Source organism: Pleurodeles waltl, chromosome 3_1, assembly GCF_031143425.1.
Source record: "Pleurodeles waltl isolate 20211129_DDA chromosome 3_1, aPleWal1.hap1.20221129, whole genome shotgun sequence".
Lineage (NCBI taxonomy): Eukaryota > Metazoa > Chordata > Amphibia > Caudata > Salamandridae > Pleurodeles > Pleurodeles waltl.
The window spans coordinates 62,051,260-62,069,864 of NC_090440.1; positions in this window are offsets into that span (position 1 = coordinate 62,051,260).

Sequence of the window (18,605 nt, forward strand, 5' to 3'; positions counted from 1 at the left end):
TAGTGCAGTTCTAATACACCACGTTATATAAAGCACGCTTATAAATGTTGGCAAACTACTCTGAGGGCACATTTTGTCCCCGTACAATCTTTATTAGTTCGGTTAAAGTCACACATGATTATTTCACACTACGTTTATGCATTAATAAATCAAAACCTTAATTTTCTGCTTCATCAATCCCTCCTCTGATGACTACTGGTCATCACACAAATCAAGCCCACAAATTTTATTCCATTAAAATTCTGTCAGTTCTCTTTTCCTTTTAGTTCCCCTAGTTTGCGCTTTGTATTCTTCTGCCATTCTTTTCATAATTTTCTCCTCCTTTCTTCTTTTAATTCTTTCCATAATCATTATTATTCCCCTTTTTATTCCCCAAATTCCAAATACGCAAATTATCACTATTAAAATTCCCTCTATTATTTTTAACAATATTCCATTCCAAATTCCCCCAATCCAATGTCCCACTGAAGCAAGTCCTTTTCCAACCTTCTCCCACACTCCTGGTTCTTTCAATTCCTTCAAATCTGCACTCTCTTTTGTTAGATTAGCAAGCATAGTTTTAATTTTCACACTATTGTCTGGAATATAAGTACAACAGTGTCGTGCACCAAGCATTTTGCAAACACCACCATCCTTTGCTAAAAGAATGTCTAAAGCAAGCCTATTTTGAAGAGTCATAGCTCTTTCCGCTGCAAGTTCAGCATCTATCAGGATTATAGCACCTGAAAACTTTGTCAACATGTTATCCACTATAGTAGACAACTTTCTTATTTTGATGGAATTCAACACAACTCCCAATGAAGGAATCATGGCTCCAAATATATCTCCTACCACAGCAGCTGCGGTCTCTCTTTTCTGGATACGATGGGATCCAGATGTCTTTTGAATCATCGATAGGTCATCCAGCTGATAAACCTTTGGGAACACTATACCTAAATAACATCTCCCCCACCATCCCTTTGGAAGACGATAATAGGCATTATACCCACAAATGTAATATACACCTGGAATGACAGGGTCAAGTCCGTCCATCATGAATGTCCATTTGGCCTTAAAGATAAACGTATGTTTACACTCACTCGCTCCTACAAAAATGTTATCATAATAAGATTCACCTCGATATATACAAAATTTCCCTACATGCCAAGCATCTAAAGCAATTTTCCCTTGTGTCTTTATTGCAGCAAAATCATAATTATCTACTGAAGTCCTCTTATGTAACTCCTTTTCTAATTTCGCCTTCATTTGTGCCCTTCTATCATCTGTGCGATCTAAAAAGCTTATCTCTACTGCAGAGAGCGAGCAGGTAAGATTTTCCCTATGAGCGTGAGCCGTTTCAAAAGGTAGCATTGGCTCGAAAAATTCCCTCATTATCTTAGCATCCCAATCTTTAGCAATCTGGCTTAGCTGCGCTATTATAGGAACATAAGCAAAGGTAACATCATAATTTGAGTAAAAATACTGTATGTTAGTTTGACCATAAAATCTAGACATTACTATACTACATGTAATCCCGTATGTAAGAGGCATGTGGTGATATGTCACCCCTTCCTTTACTGATGTCGGTATTTGTGTACACACATAACAATCTTTCGCATCCATAGTCTCAACATATTCTGTTAGCAAGCGATAGAAAACATTATATGAAAGCTCTTTCTTATCATGCAAAAGTCTCTCATCTATTTCTAATCTTTTCAATGCGGTTAGTTCAGTGACAGTAACAGGAGCAAAAGTAGAAGCGTCAATTTTCTCATTCTCACCCTTTCCATGCATTCCAAGCACAATTGCCATTATTATTAGTACACATGCAATTATCAAGCCTATACGCACATATTTACAATATTTCTTTCTACTGTTTTGCGTCATGATCTGTATAGAATCAGAGAGCTAGAAGCACCTATAAAGAAACTATTTAGCAATTCAGTTACAAAGCTGAACGAGCGCAATGTTCACACAATCCTCTTCAAGAGGCCAAGTCACTTATCGGTTAGCAGCATTTGTCTCAATTCGGCAATAGCTCAGTCTTTATCGGTTTAGCAAATGTCTCATCCGGTTTAGCAATGTCTCAGCTGGTTGTTTGTTTCACTTTAGATTGTAGCAGGCAATGTCATTTATCACCCTTTCAATCAACACTGTCCATAAAACTTTTCTTTTCTATTGGTATCTCTTCTTCTTCGTTCTCGATGCTTAGAGATACAAACTCGTCAGTCCAATCGTCATTGACTGCATATGCCCATTCAGGACCGGAATATCTTCTGTTCGGTATCCTTTTCCTTTTCAATTTTGCTTCTATTTTCGATTCTGCCTCGCTGGTACTTTCCACTTTTGTCAAGTCTTTTTCTTCACTCGAGGTTGGTACCACGACAGACACTTCTTTTCTTTTCTCTTTCACTTTTGGCCTTTCTCCGTCGTTCAAACCTTCTCCAGTCCTTTGTTTTACTGGTGATATGCTTAGTCTCCTCTTTGCACCGTGTCCATTTGATGGACCTGCGACCTTTTCTGTAGAAGTTTGAACCTTTTCGCTCTGTTCTGCCTTGTCCCCTCCCTCTGGGGAATCGATCACGTTCTCTTTTTCTTTTTCTGTATCGTCTGTTTCTGGGAAAGCCCTCCTCTGATCAGGCTCTCCTGCTTTTTCACCTTTTTAGAGCCCTTGTTCACCGTTACTTTCGTCAGGCTCTGTATCACTTTCAGCTGCTTCAGGTTCTTTGTCACCTTCAGCTGCTTCAGGCTTTTTGCTACCCTCAGCTGCTTCAGGCTCTTTGTCACCTTCAGCTTCTTCGTCGCTGTCTGAACTTTCTCCTTGGTCTTCCCCAAGTGAGTCGGACTCTTCGTTCTCCAATAATATCTCTCTCTCTCCTGCTTCTGCCTGTCCACTTTCAGTTCGGTTTTGTTCTGTCTCAAAACTCAGCACTGTTTTATCAGGCACTGGCAGTTTCAGCGCTTCAACTTCCTCATCTGTGGGACACAACACCTTCTTTGTGTGACTGGCGTGAATCCAGTTGGGAACCCCCGCACACTTCACAGCGGTAGTTGTCGTCAGGATCACTTGGAAAGGGCCTTTCCAACGGGGTTCCAGACACGACTTTCTCACATGCTTCTTTACCATGACCCAGTCACCTGCTTTCAGTGCGTGTCCTGGACCTTGGATCGGTGGCAAGGTGGTTGCTTCCACCTGGTGAGAGAAAGAGCGAACCACGTCAGCCAGTCCTTTGCAGTAGTCTAACACCATATCATCTGTAATATTCAAAAGCGCGTTTGCGGGAACTTTAGTCTCATAGCCCTGCCCATGAGAATTTCGTGCGGAGACAATCCAGTCTTTCTATCAGGGGTGTTTCTCATTGACATTAGCACTAAGGGCAATGCGTCAGGCCATTTCAAATTTGTCGATGCACATATTTTCGCCATTCTTGATTTCAGTGTACCATTCATCTGCTCCACCAGTCCTGATGCTTCAGGGCGATAGCTACAATGCAGTTTCTGCTCAATGTTCAGCGCTTCGCAAAGTAACTTTATCACCTCGTTATTGAAGTGACTTCCCCTATCTGATTCTAAAGAGATCGGGAATCCAAACGTGGTATTAACTCTCTCAACAATAGCTTTGCAACTGTAAGGCTGTCATTTCTACGTGTGGGGTTTGCCTCAATCCAGTGACAAAAAATGCACACAATCACCAACACATACTTTAGACCTTCATGCACGGGCATCTCAATGAAGTCCATCTGCATACGACTAAAAGGCCCGCTTGCCCTACCAATGTGGCTCGCGTTCACAACTGTTCCCTTTCCTGGGTTCATCTGCTGGCAAGTGACACATCGATGGCAAACTGCTTCTGCAGCTTGACGAAATCTGGGGTTAAACCAATCAGTTTTGAACAGTCTTATCATGGCATCTCTCCCTAGGTGAGCTTGCCCATGATAGAACCGCGCAAGCTGTGATAAGAGACTGTTTGGAAAAACAAATTTTCCCTCATTTGAAACCCATAACCCGTCTGGTCTCTTTATACATTGTGATTTAATCCAGGAATCTCTTTCATCCTCCCTGACGTTATTCTGCAATGCTTTTAATTCATCTATCGTATCTACGACCTTCAAGGCAAATGCTTCAGCTGGTTCTAGTTCTGGCTCACTTATTGAATTCCATTCATCCCTGAGTAATATACAGTTCAAGGTACAAAATCTTGCGACTTGATCCGCATATGCATTTCCCAGAGAAACATAGTCCTGTCCTTTTGTATGAGCACTGCACTTTACCACTGCAACTTCAGCTGGCACTTGAATGGCGTGTAACAATTCCCTTATCCTTTCCCCGTTCTTCACTGGGGATCCTGAAGAAGTCAGGAAACCTCTCTGTGACCATAGTTGTCCAAAGTCATGCACAATCCCAAACCCGTACTGACTATCAGTGTAAATGGTGACTTTCATCAATGCAGACAGTTGACATGCTCTGGTAAGGGCTACAAGTTCTGCTACTTGTGCAGAATAGACTCCTTGAAGCCATCCCGCTTCCAAGACCCCTGTTACAGTACATACAGCGTATCCTGCTTTCAAAATCCCCATCCCGTCTCTCAGACATGAACCATCAAGAAAAAGAATTTGGTCATTTCCATCAAGCTTAGTATCCTTAATGTCCGGTCGGGGTTTTGTGCAAAATTCAGTCACCTGAAGGCAGTCATGCTCGACGTCTTCAGCGTTCTCAATTTCAGCATTTTCTCCAGGAAGCAAGGTTGCTGGATTCAACGTAGTGCACCTTTTCAGCTGCACGTTCGGTGAGCCCAGAATTATCGTTTCATACCTTGTGAGTCTTGCTCCGGTCATGTGCTGCGTTCGGGAGCGGGTCAAAAGTATCTCAACTGAGTGAGGGACCATGACTGTTACTGGGTGTCCCATCACTATTCCTTCACTCTGAGTGAGGCTGATACCAACTGCTGCTACGGAGCGCAAACACCCTGGGAGTGCTGCTGCGACCGGATCCAAAGTAGCTGAAAAATACGCTACTGGTCTGTTTACGCCACCATGGGCTTGGGTCAAGACAGACAAAGAACATGCATCACGTTCATGGCAAAACAATGTGAAAGGCTTTGTGTAATCAGGCATACCTAAAGCTGGAGCCCTGCACATGCACTCTTTCAATTCAACAAAAGCATCCATCTCATCTCCTTTCAGTTCAATTTGATCCAAGGCATCCTTCTGGGTCAGTTTCAGTAAAGGCTTTGCTAGAGTTGAGAAGTTGGGAATCCACTGGCGACAGTAGCCCACCATTCCCAAAAACTTCCTCACCTCCTTTCTCGTCTTGGGCGGACTCATTTGAAGTACACTTGTTATTCTTTCCTTCATTATTCTCCGTGACCCCTTCTCTATCTGGTGACCCAAGTATTTCACTTTTTCCTGACAGAACTGCAATTTGGAAGGAGACACCTTGTGTCCATTCCTTCCCAAATGGTTCAACAGAGCAATGGTATCGGCTGTGCAGCCACTTTCTGTCTTTGATGCAACCAGTAAGTCGTCAATGTATTGTACTAGGGTTGACTCGAATGGCAATTCTAACTCTTCCAAGTCTTTCTTTAGAATCTGATTGAAGATTGACGGCGACTCAGAAAACCCTTGAGGAATTCGACACCAACTGTACACTCTGTCTAGGAATTTGAAACAAAAGAGGAATTGGCTGTCCTCATGAAGGGGCACAGAAAAGAATGCTTGTGACAAGTCGATGACTGAGAACCATTCGGCATCGCAAGGGATTTGAAACATTATCACGGCTGGATTCGGTACTACTGGGCAACATTTGACTATGATGTCATTTATTTTCCTCAAGTCCTGCACAAGTCGGACCTTTCCACTCGGCTTTATTAGTCCCATTATTGGTGAATTACATGGACTGCTTAACACTTCTTTTAGTACTCCCTGCTTTACAAATTCGTCAATAAGTTGGGCAACTTTCATGAGGGTGTCTTGTGCCATGTGGTATTGTGGGGTCTGGGGAAAGATTGCATTGGGCTTTACGGTCACTTTCACTGGTTCCACTCCTTTCATCAATCCCACCTCTTTCCCTGTCATGTCCCACACTTCCTTCCCGACTGTCTCCCGTAATTCAGCTGGAATATCTTCTTCAGTTATCATCGGGAAAAGACAAATCAGAGGATACTCTTCATCTACCGTTTCCATCTCATCCCCCTCTACACTGTCTTCTTCTTCCCCATCACTGCTCGTCTGAATTGTTATTCCTTCGTTCGAACACATGATCGAACATCCCAATTTGCACAATAGGTCTGTCCCTCACAGTGCTATTGGGCTTGAGTCACATATCACAAACTGATGCACCCCTTGATAGTTACCGATGCTGACTGGTACCGGATCTGTTATTGGGTTCGTCAGGTGCCTGTTTGCTACTCCCACCACTTGAACTGTCCTCCCTGAGAGTGGCAAATTTGGTACTTCACTGCTCTTAACAGTCGAACGTGTGGCTCCCGTGTCAACCAAGAACGAGACACGATGACCCATTACTCTTCCCTCTACGTACGGACCCTTTTGATCAACTTCCAAGGATGCAGCAAGCACACAATCTCCTTCTTCTTCTGAGCTTTCACTCTCCCATACATTGTTTATTCCACTCTCACTGTGTAGTGGGAACTGTTGTACGGTGCCATTTGTACTCATTACCTGACCCGAGACCTGTGGAGGAACCATCACTTGCTGCTGACTCATTGGTGCCAAAGGTATTTGCATTCGCTGATTAGGTACCATGGGTAACTGCTGTTGCATCGGCTGCATTTGCGTCATCTGCATACGGGGCATCTGCATCTGCTGCGGCTGCATAGGTTGTAATCCCTGCAACTGATTTACGGTCTGAAAATTTGGGTTTGGACCTCTCATTTTCGGTCCCCTCATTGTCTGAAATGCATTGACATCATTGTTTTGCTGACCAACACCTGCACCTGCACCTTCCTGCACCACCATCGGGCACTCGCGTTTCCAATGACCGACAATTCTGCACGCGTGACACGGCATCACCTTCTTCATTGCCTGCACACCAGTCACAACAGTGTTCAAATCCGGACCATTATTCACAAAACCTCCTCTGCCTCTGCCTCTGGCCTGTGGCTGAAACGCCATATTTCCCTGCACCTGCGGCTGCGGTTGCGGTACCTGCTGTTGGAACCCTTGCATCCCTTGCAAACCTTGCAGACCAGTCTGAGCTGCCTTAAGTTGCATCATCATCACCTTCTCTTTCAACTTTTTCTGTTTCACTTCAATTTCGTCGCTACAGTATTTCGCATAATTCAACACCTCAACAATCGGTTTCGACTGCCAACAAATCAAATGCGACTTTATCATCTGACTTATCTCTGGTCTCAGCCCTTCCACAAATCTGAACACAAAATGAAGCATGCCCTTCGCCTCTATTGTTTCTGTGCCACTGTAGTTCTTGAACGCCTTCAACAACCTCTCATAGTAACTATGAATCGACTCTTTAGCCTCTTGGGCCGTTCGATCGATCTTCTGCCAATCCACATTTTTCGCGGCAACCTTCGTCTTCAAATGCTCAACCACCTTGTAGTACAAGCTCATCACCATAGGTGATGGTGCACCCGTCTCCCTGTCTCTTTCTGGTTCACTCGTCGGCCAACCTACAGCTCTTTTGCAATCCTCCCACAAATCTGCTGGAACTACAATCTCGAAGAGAGTGTTCAGGTCTTCCCAGAGACATTTTGCAAGCTTCACAAACCTATCAGTCTGTTGATACCATTCAATCGGTTTCTCTCTTAGTTTTGGAAAATCATCCGTAAAAGACTGAATATCGCTTCTGTGCCATGGTACATGTATTAATTTTCCCCCTGCTGTCTCCCTCATTGGTAACATGGTTACTGTCTCGCTGCTTTGTGGTCTTTTCTCATTATGCTCTGTAGCACTGTCCCTCCTCTTTTCCTTCCTCTTTACCCACCTGCTTTCCCACTTGTCTAAGCACCTCCACACTTGTGCACTCTGCAGCAATTCTCTAAGGTGCGCCTTCATGCCTGCTGACCTCATATGTTCAAAATCTGTGGCCCCAAAATCCAACCTGTAGCTTCTGCTCAAGTGTTTCATCTTGTCTATGTCAATCCCGTTTCTGTCAGCTACTTCCTGCAAACTTTTATGTACCTTGTTCACTTCTTTCGTAATCTTTGGACATAGGTATCTCAGCTCTTCTTCCGTGTAGGACTCTAACCTATTCACACCCATAGTCCCTTCCACCAATTCTTGTGCTTCCATGTTCAGCCTCATCCTATTCAGATAATCTTCTCCTTTCCCACTGTCTGAACTTTGTGTGGAATTCAAACTGTTGAACCACTGTGTCAGCTGTTGCGCATTTACCCCCATCAGTGTAGCATTCACATCGACTGCCATTGATGGTTGCGGCAACTTTTCAGTGTTCGATGTTAGAGGTATTATCAGTGGGGGGCTCGACCTCACCAGTATCGACTGAGCACACATGGGACTAAACTCCATCAAGGTCCAAGATCCAGTTGGCTGAGCCGCTATCGGAGTTATCCCTGGAGTGTTTTCTATGCACCTCCTTTCGGTCCCACTCTGCAGCATTGATCCCTGACCGCTCATACCTAAATTAGGCTGACTGTACAGAGGTACCGGTGGACCTACAGTAATGGGCAGTGATATTGCATCTGGGTTTTGTCCATTTCCCATGTTCTGTGGCATGTTCATTCCCACACCATGGGTCATCATTGCCGGCATGCCCATCTGACTCCCCGTCATCTGAGCATGTGCATTTCCCCCCTGCATCTGCTTTTGAGGCATCAGAAACTGAGTTGATTCAGCTTGTGCCATTGCTGGATTGTGACCATTCTGTACTCCCCTTACGGTTGGATCTAGAATCATTCCTGCACCGTTGTCACTGCTGTAGTACCCTGGGATCTGCGGCTGGTAATTTTCTGCTGGTTTCAGCATGGGCACATCTGGATATATTCTCCTAACCTGCGGTATCTGCGGGGTGAACAGTAGACTCGGGTCCTTAGATCCCGATGAAGCCCCTGAACTCTGTGTTTCATTATTCTGTACCGATGCCGGAGGGGCAGAACTGGTACTTGGACCTTGTCCACTCTCTGCATAAGGTGGTGGACGGTCGTTCAGCAATTGCATGATTAACTCCTCATCCTCTAACTCCTCTTCTCTTCTCAACTTTTCCTCGTCCTCTCTATCCTTGGAACACCTTCTGTTTGTCTCACAGGTAGCTTTCTTACCTGTCTCCTCTTCTTCCTTAGTAATTGCGGGAAACAATTTTATTCCCTGCAATACATCTGACCTCCACACCTTCTGTGCATTATCCCACCTAGCATCCGCTAGCGTCTTTTCTACCTTTCTTATCCTGTTCTCGAACTTATTTTGCTGTTGCTGTCTGGCCATCAGTTCCCAAATCGCTAGAGCCTCAAACTGTGCTGGCCTTGGAGGTACCTTCATGTCGTACATCGTGAATCTCAGGTTTTCTAGAATCCTTATATTGAATGTCCCATGAATCGGGAACGCTACGCTCCCATGTTTCTCTGTCAACTTGTGCCATTGCTTTAGCCAAAGGCACGGAGCTACCCCTTTTTCCTCCATTACAATGTAAGCTGGTGTACCCTCGGGCGGCGTCTCCTCTCCTACACTCGCTTTAATGTAAGACTCCCCCTTCATCGCACTCCTGAATGCTTTAAAGAATTTCATTTTCTCGTCTTTTATTTCACAAAGTTTGTAATCAATAGGTGACTTTAATTCCCGGAATACTCTTCGCTTGCCTTTCCCCTTCCAATCGAGCCCCACGGACTGCGTCCAATCCGTGCGCGACCCTTCTCTACAACCAACCTATCCCAGCGCGGCTCCTAGTGACGTCACACTCACACACACTGCGGCTGACAAAGCCTCGCGGCTAGTCTTCCTTCATTCAGCTCTTTTCGTAACAACTTCTTGCATGTATCGCGAGCTACCAAAAAATAAAACAGATCTGTCGGTTTACTACAGGAAGGGTAACACAGTCGCTTCAGGACCTTAGGGACTTTTCACTAGCCTCGGCCGCTATTCCGTCTTTCTCGGTCCCCACGTTCGCAAGCAAATCTGACCCGCAAACCTACTCTCAACTTGTCAATGATCTATTCTAGTGCACTTAGAATTTTTGTCAAAGCCCGAAGTCGAAGTTCCTTTCACTCCCTTAACACACGTACCAACTCGTTGACCACGCCCGATCAACCTACTAAACCGCCCAGACCACAACATGGATCAACATACTCCGGAGTCTCTTGACCTCGCAGGGCCCGTCTCAACAACAACAACCACGTGGACCTTTTTATGCACAAAGCGCCACACGCACATGAAGTTCGACGACTTCCCTACTCTCACACTCGGAGTCGCACCTCCGCTATTTCTATGAAGTTCGACGACTTCTCTACCTCTACACTCGGAGTCGCACCTCCGCTATCCTCTAAAAAAGGAAAAAAAATTCCTCGCAACCTTTTCACACAATCTGCGGCAATAAGCTGTGCAAGCGCAAAACCCTAACTTCACTCATACCATCACTAGTACCGCCAACGCTGTTTCCACACCTCCGTTCTCTCCATTCGCAAGCTCCGAGATCCCGGGAAAGTCGCGGTGGACCTAGCCCATCATCATTCTGTCAATCAGTTTTATCCAAGAAAAATCTAATTCAACTTCTCGAATGGGGTCTCAAAATGCGTAACCGTTAATTCAACACCATGTACTTTAAGAGTACAGGGTCCCAAAAGACGCAACCGTCCTCTGCTACCATCTACTGATAGAGCGAACCATAGTAATAATTTACATGTGTTTGGACGCTCTTTAGGCCGATGAATCTTTTGACTAAGTGGGAACTCTCCGTACTCTTATATCGATCAGTTGCATCAAATCAATAATCAATAACGAACATAAGCAATACCTTGATCAACATAACACTTAACAATGAATCCAGAATACATTTCGGCGAACCCTGACCTTTCAGTCAGGAATAACCACACCAGTTTATTGCAAAGTTAGTGAATTTATTTCCCTATATTAACAAAGCTAGCACAATATAAATGTGTCTCAACACCAAATGATAAACATAAATGAACATTAATAGCTGTCCATAACGGCGAAACAAGTGTAATCTATGTAGCATTTGAATCACAAGGCATTCGATAATGGCAATGCAAATCACTAATACGATAATCTGTAATGAGCTAATTGCATACATTTAGTCAGCATAACAAGATCTCAAATTGCATCGTGCGACATATGGAATCCTCATCTAACCTCAAATTAGCATCGGCATGTGGGACTTCATGCAAAAACAATTTAGCAACATAAATTTAGAAAACTCCTAGCTAGGGCTCTTATCAAAAATCAGCAGTTGGTTACCTAAAAGAAACACAATGCAATTTATAATTTTCCTTTCATATTTACCAATTACGATCAGCATACAAGGAAGTCTTCGTCTCACAGGTACCGTTTCTCGATCAGTATTGGTACCGTTTCGATCGGCATGGGACGGGGCAAAGGGGCAGGGTGGACGGGGCAATTGCCTCACGACGGCAAGGTAAAACTACTACTTCATGTAAGGGATCAAAGTTAAAGTCTCTAGGGCAAGAATCATTTAAAGTCTCTTTCTCTCGATTAGAGAAAGCATCAAAGTATCTTTCAAAATGGCGTTGCAGCAAGATGGGCCATAATAGCTACGAAATGACGCAATGTCGGGCAATAGCTGGTAATGGCTAATTTCTTCTCGTGCACCTGGTTTTTATAGACAATAGTTCGAATCCAGTAGGGTCTTCCATTGGAGGGTTCATAGGTTAGCTTCAAATTGTCCAATCAAAAACGACAGTTCTCAAGCTTTTACTTAAGCATACATTATCCTTGGAGATGGGTACGCACGTTGCAACATTGTATACCAATTAGCTCACTTTCAGAGCCTCCATTGTCCGCACCTGCAAATCGACCTTGGAGTAAAGAGAAAATATGCCAGGCTGGCACGAAACTTTAAGATAAGCATGTGAACGGTTTCAGTGGAAAAGTACAGCTTCAAGCAAAATACACGTTTAATAGCACATTGGAAAAATACGAGCATCTAAACCGTGAGACCAGGCAACTAGGCCAAAGCCTCCACTAAAGTTATGCTAAGCTAAAGCATTTCAAACAAGCAAATCGTAGCACACGTTTATGATTATGTCGGATTAGTGCAGTTCTAATACACCACGTTATATAAAGCACGCTTATAAATGTTGGCAAACTACTCTGAGGGCACATTTTGTCCCCGTACAATCTTTATTAGTTCGGTTAAAGTCACACATGATTATTTCACACTACGTTTATGCATTAATAAATCAAAACCTTCATTTTCTGCTTCATCAGCCATAAACAGTTGCCTTTCTACAAAAGTATTTTAGTGTGTCAAAAACCAGTGCTCGGCTCCTAAATGACTCACTGACCCATGTAGTTTTTAATTTTATAACGTCTCAAAACTAGGAATAGCAGCTTCAGTCTTCTGACACGTTTCCAATGTATCAGCAGCACAGTGGGACGCCATAGAGGTGAAAGTATAGAAAACTTTTTCTATACTTTGAAGATAGGTGTTACATATCGTGATGCATTGCCATGACCCAAAGCAGCAGCTGTCTGAAAAGTATAGAAAACATTGGGCCAGATTTGCAAGGCCCTAGTGCCACTGGAGTGGCACTTTTTGTGAAATCTCTCCCTGGCGCTAACCACTTCTCCATATTTCAGGGAGGTGTAACGCCACTTTTTGTGGCTTTACTCCTCCTTGTGTATATGAGTCTTTTTGACTCAGTTTCCTATGTCAGAGGGGTGTGCAGTGAATGTTCCTGTGGGCGTTCGACCACAACACCCATTGCCTTGGCACTGCCGCAGGATTACAAGAAGGCGTTTATCAGTGGCAGCGCATGGCACAGCAAGGAGGAATTCTTTTATTTGTCCTCGTTTTTTGCTTTTTCTACATGTGCTGCATTGTGCAGCACACATAGAAGAAGCAAAATGGCATAGATGATTGTTTATGTGCAGGAAGGAACACCTTCCTGCACACAAACAATCACACCCCTCAAAGCAGACACCCTTGCACTATGGTGCAATGATGCCTGCATTGGCACAGGCTGCTTAATTCAGCGCCAGCGCAGGGGGAAACATAGGGGTTTGCCATATTCTTGTAAATATGGCACATCCCTGCATTTTAAAACTACCACGCTGTGCCCGTTTCTTGTAAATCTGGCCCATTGTTTTCTTCAATGTCAAGATGGCCACCATGTTTCAATGTGATGACACAATACAGCTGCCATCTAACAAATATAGAAACTTTGGTTACTATGCTTTCAAGAGGTTCCGCAATGTAGCTATGTCACACAACACCACATTGCAGCCTTACCAAGTAACATGCAACAGGGGTTATACATTTTAGTGCTGGTGTCTGCTTCACCATACTAAGGTGCATTAGTTTTGCATACTGAGCACCTAAAACACTGTGGTGATCATAAGGCACTTCAAAAGCTTCAGCCACCATGGAACGCTTAATCCATGCACTGCCGCTGTCAGCGCTCATCTCTGCCTAGAAACAACAATTTAGCACTCTTTGCTATGGTGACGCAAATTTCAGTTTAGGATACATTGTATCAGTAGACATGCTACTGGATCATCAGCAGGTAGGCTGAGTAAATTAGCAAATTAACAGCAAGGACCGGCTCCAACGTCTGTTGAACAGATCCACAGAGCAAAGTGGTCACTATACTGTGCTGATCAGGGTGATGCATGCATGACACAAGGTCAGGTGCCGATCAACACCTTAACTCACAGTTGCATGGACCAGCCAGTGCACTGTTAGCTATTAGCACTGAGTGAGCGGGTAGGGATTGATGACAAGAGCAGTGACATAATGAAATTTAAGGGGTCCCCCTTGCAAAGTACCTGTAGGCAACTTCTCCCCCTGGACACAGACAGGGGCTTGCCGCCCGTGCAGAGTGTACTGTGCTGAGGTGGCCCTCTGGAGCTCAACGACTGAGGAGGCCTTTGTTATGCCACTGGACATGTGGGTAGTTCCAGTCTGCTGCTGCATAAAATAGCTCAGAAGTCCCTGGGTGTGCACGCCACTTCACTGTACAGAAATGAGGCCTGCTGTGTCCCTGCCTCTTTCCTTGAGGGCAGTAATAAAAATCTCCTCAGATGTCAGGGCACACCAAGAGCTCTCCTGGTGAGCCGAGCTCCAATTATGCCTGTGGAAAATGTTTTCAGTATTAGTAGCCAAGGGGAGATTGCACTCATTGGAACAGTCTTCCTCTGTTCCCTGCAGGTCCTCCACCGCGTCACTGGCAAGAAGTTTCTTTGTAAAGCCAGCAGCTTCCTCCTGCCTGTTTCTTTAGGATGGTGGTCGAAATGCAGCACAACAAGGTAAGAGAAACAAGTAGTGCTTGTATGCCTTTAAATGCAATATCACTTGCGGCTCGTGGGGATTCGTGGGGCAGGGTGGCGTGTGAGGGGGTTGGGGGAGGGCATGAATACATTTAAGTTTGCCTCATCGTCGCTCCAGGCACAGGCTCCCTGCAACTATGTTGCCAGGCTTGAGAGAGCCTACTGCGCCTGTGTGTTTGGTCGGCCAAACATACATGCGCAGTGAGGGGCAGTGCACGTCAACCCGGTGGCCCGCCCCTTTCAAAGAAAAGGATAATAAACATAGGCCCTCATTATGACGTTGGCGGTAAATGCCGCTTACCGACACACTGACGGCCGCCAACCTACAGCGGCAGCGGCAGATATCCGTTCACCATATTATGACACATACACACCAATCCGACAAAATTCAGCCATATACACAAATCACCAGCCCAAAGGTCAGTGATAAACTGGCCATATCAAAACCAACACCGTTACGCCAACAGAACAACGTCCACCACATTTTGACCCACAAATCACCACGGCGGACATTCAACAGCGGTAAACCATTGGTGGTACATACCTCCGCGCTCACACTTGACACCCACATATAAAACAACACCACATTGGCCAGTACCAAAAACACACACCTGACATCCATACACACATCACACCCACACCACTATAAAACACACACCCACCTTACCCACAACCCTTTACAATTACAATTAATTGGCACAAGACTGACACCAAACCCACCTAGCCAACTAGAGCCACACACCACTCACACCCATACACCTCTCATGCACTCCACATCACACACCCCACCACATCACCCAACACACCCTCACCAACACACCTCACATAACACCCATGGCACCACAAAGACACCCCCATTTCAAAGAGCAGAAGTTACGAGTCATGGCGGAGGAAATTGTCAGGGTAGAGCCACAGCTATTCGGAGCACAGGTGCAGCAAATATCTATAGCTAGGAAGATGGAGCTATGGCAGAGAATAGTGGACAGGGTCAACGCCATGGGACAGCACCACAGAAAAAGGTACAACATCCGGAAGAGGTGGAATGACCTACGGGGGAAGGTACGTTCCATTGCACCAAGACACCAGCTCGCCATACAGAGGTCTGGCGGTGGACCCCCACCTCCTCCCCCGCAACTCACAGCATGGGAGGAGCAAGTACTGGCTATACTGCATCCTGAGGGCCTGGCCGGATTTGGAGGAGGAATGGACTCTGGTAAGTCAACTCTCTACTATTATCACCCCCCTACCTGCATGCCATCACATACCCTCACCCTCACTCCCATCACTCCACTACATCCCACACACTCCATCATCCCATCACATCGCACTAATCCAAATGCCAAGCTCTGCATGCTGTACCAATGTATGGACACCTCTCACAGCCCTGCATAGACACTCTTCACTAAAGCGCGCACAGCATAGAGAACTAACAATCCCACCATACACCAATATACAAACGTAAAAGCTGGCAGGGCAACACCAACCATAGAGGGGAAGCCATGGATGTACAATATGTTATACACATTACCCATAACACATCATTTACATCCCCACAGGTACCCCAGCCAATGTCACTGGAGAGGAGGTGCCAGCACTATCCAGTCCCCCAACAGAAGAGGCCAACAGTGATGACAGTAACTCTGGTCTTCATGATCTGGACAATCTACCTGGCCCATCATGGACCACTGGACAGCCGGTTACCCAAGCCCAGTCACAGACCACCACAGAGCCTCCCCCATCAGGAAACACCACCACAGCACCCACCCAGCGTACCCACACCTCTGTCCCTAGGACATATCAATCAGCAGTGTGTCCACCTGTACAGTGCCCCCAGGCCACACCTCATACCCAAGACAATCAGGGACCTGGGGTCAGTGGCAGTGGGCACACGGCTCAGGGGACAGAGGCACAGGCCACCAGGAACATGAGGAGGACTGCTGTGCACCAGGGGAAGGACAGGCCCAGGGAACCGACTCTCCAGGAGGCACTCTCCGAGATCCTGGAAACCTATCAACATTCCCAGGAAACGATGGATCAGACTGTAGACAACATACAGGAGAACAGGCGGCTGCAGGAGGGACAGTGCCAGGGGATAAGGGAGTACTTGCAGGCCATAAACAACACCCTGATCTCCATAACAGGGGTGCTGGCAGACATGGCCAACATTATGAGGGTGGCAGTCTCACATCAGCAGCCCCTGCCACTAGCCAGTCATCTGAACAACCTTCCACTCCCGCTGCCGCTAGTGGCCAGGAGGCCCTGCCGCAGGACTCACAGGCCACCAGCACCCCTCCCCCTGCAGAAGGTAAACCTCCCCGCAAACGTTCCCTGCGATCCAGATGGAAGCCAGTAACACTTGCCAAGACCCCTGCCAGGAAATGAGACTCTCCTGATTGTCCCACTCAGTCACCCTGTCCACCTTGAACTGCCATTGCTCCCCTTCCTATTTCCCCTTGGACAATGCACCTGTGCTCAAGCAGACTGGAACAATACCCTGGACTTTCCTCCATCATCATCCCATTACATTGCACTTTTCTCCTATATGTTAGCACTTCCATAAACACCCTTTGAAAATAATCAATTTTGAGTATGTCATGTCTATCAAATATGTTTTGTTTGAAACAAGTACACCCATTGCAAATGAACTGTACATAGAATGAGCATAGATTAATGACCTGTAGCTGGCTGTAGTGATCACACCAGGAGTATTTGTCAAATCACCAACATCTGCAAAATGAATAGCCAGAGGGAACAGTAAGTGGGCATAGAAGTGGGAACAACCAGAATGACAATGCCAAACAGATTACAACCAAAGTCATTGAAATGTAAAGTTACACTGTCTTACTTGTGTGTCATTGGAAGAACTGACAGATCACAGAGGTTTTGTTGTCCTCATCCTCTGCCTCCTCCTCCTCACTGTCCACAGGACCGAATGCTGCCACAGGAGCATCTCCAGTCTCCTCCTCCTACAGAAAAGAAACATGGCGTCTGAGGGCCAGGTTGTGCAACATGCAGCATGCCGCCGCTATCTGGCAGACTTTCTTGGGTGAGTAGCACAGGGGTCCACCAGTTAGATGGAGGCACTGAAACGTGTCCTTCAGGAGGCCAAAGGTTCTCTCAATTATCCTTCTGGTTTGCCCATGTGCCTCATTATAACGTTCTTCTGCCCTTGTCCTGGCATTCCTCACAGGGGTGAGCAGCCATGATAGGTTTGGGTAACCAGAGTCACCTGCAAATACTGAGGGACAACATTTAGCCACACACTATCCTATATGGCCAACACCATACCCATACACCAACACATACTGGGTGGGAATCAGGGCTCACCTACCAGCCACACCTTGTGCCTCTGTAGTTGGGCCATCACATTTGGGATGCTGCTATTCGTGAGGACAAAGGCATCATGCACCGACCCAGGATACTTAGCATTGACGTGGGAGATGTACTGGTCCGCCAAGCACACCATCTGCACGATCATAGAGTGGACACTCTTACGATTCCTGAACACCTGTTCATTCTGGTGGGGGGGGACAAATGCAATATGTGTTCCATCAATTGCCCCAATATATTAGAGATATGTCCCATTACATAAAGCTCAGCCTTCACAGTGGCCAAATCCTCAACCTGGGGGAAAGCAATGTAGCTGCATAGGTGTTGTATCATGGTAGACAATACCCTTGTCAGCACTATTGAGAACATTGGCTGTGACACTCCTGCTGCCAAGCCCACTGTCACTTGGAAAGAACCACTTGCCAGGAAATGGAGTACAGATCACACTTGCACAAGAGGGGGGATCCCAGTGGGGTGACGGATATCAGATATCAGATCAAGTTCCAATTGGGCACACAGCTCTGTGATTGCGGCCCTGTCAAGTCTATAGGTAAGGATAATGTGCTTGACCTCCGGTGTAGTCAAGTCCACCAGGGGTCTGTACACAGGGGTATGTCTCCATCTCCTATTTATCCGCAGCGGTGGTAATCTATGGGACAAAAGAGTGTGGAGCCTGTCACAAACTGAACAATGGAGCCACAACAGTAGTTTGCATTCTGTAAACATGTAATGGGTCAGTGTGATTTGTCCAGTATGTGCCTATTTCTCCTGTGATGCAGTATTATTCCATAGGGCTGCTCCCCTGAAATGGCGTCCGCCTATCCTGTGTGGAGGGACAGGTGGAAG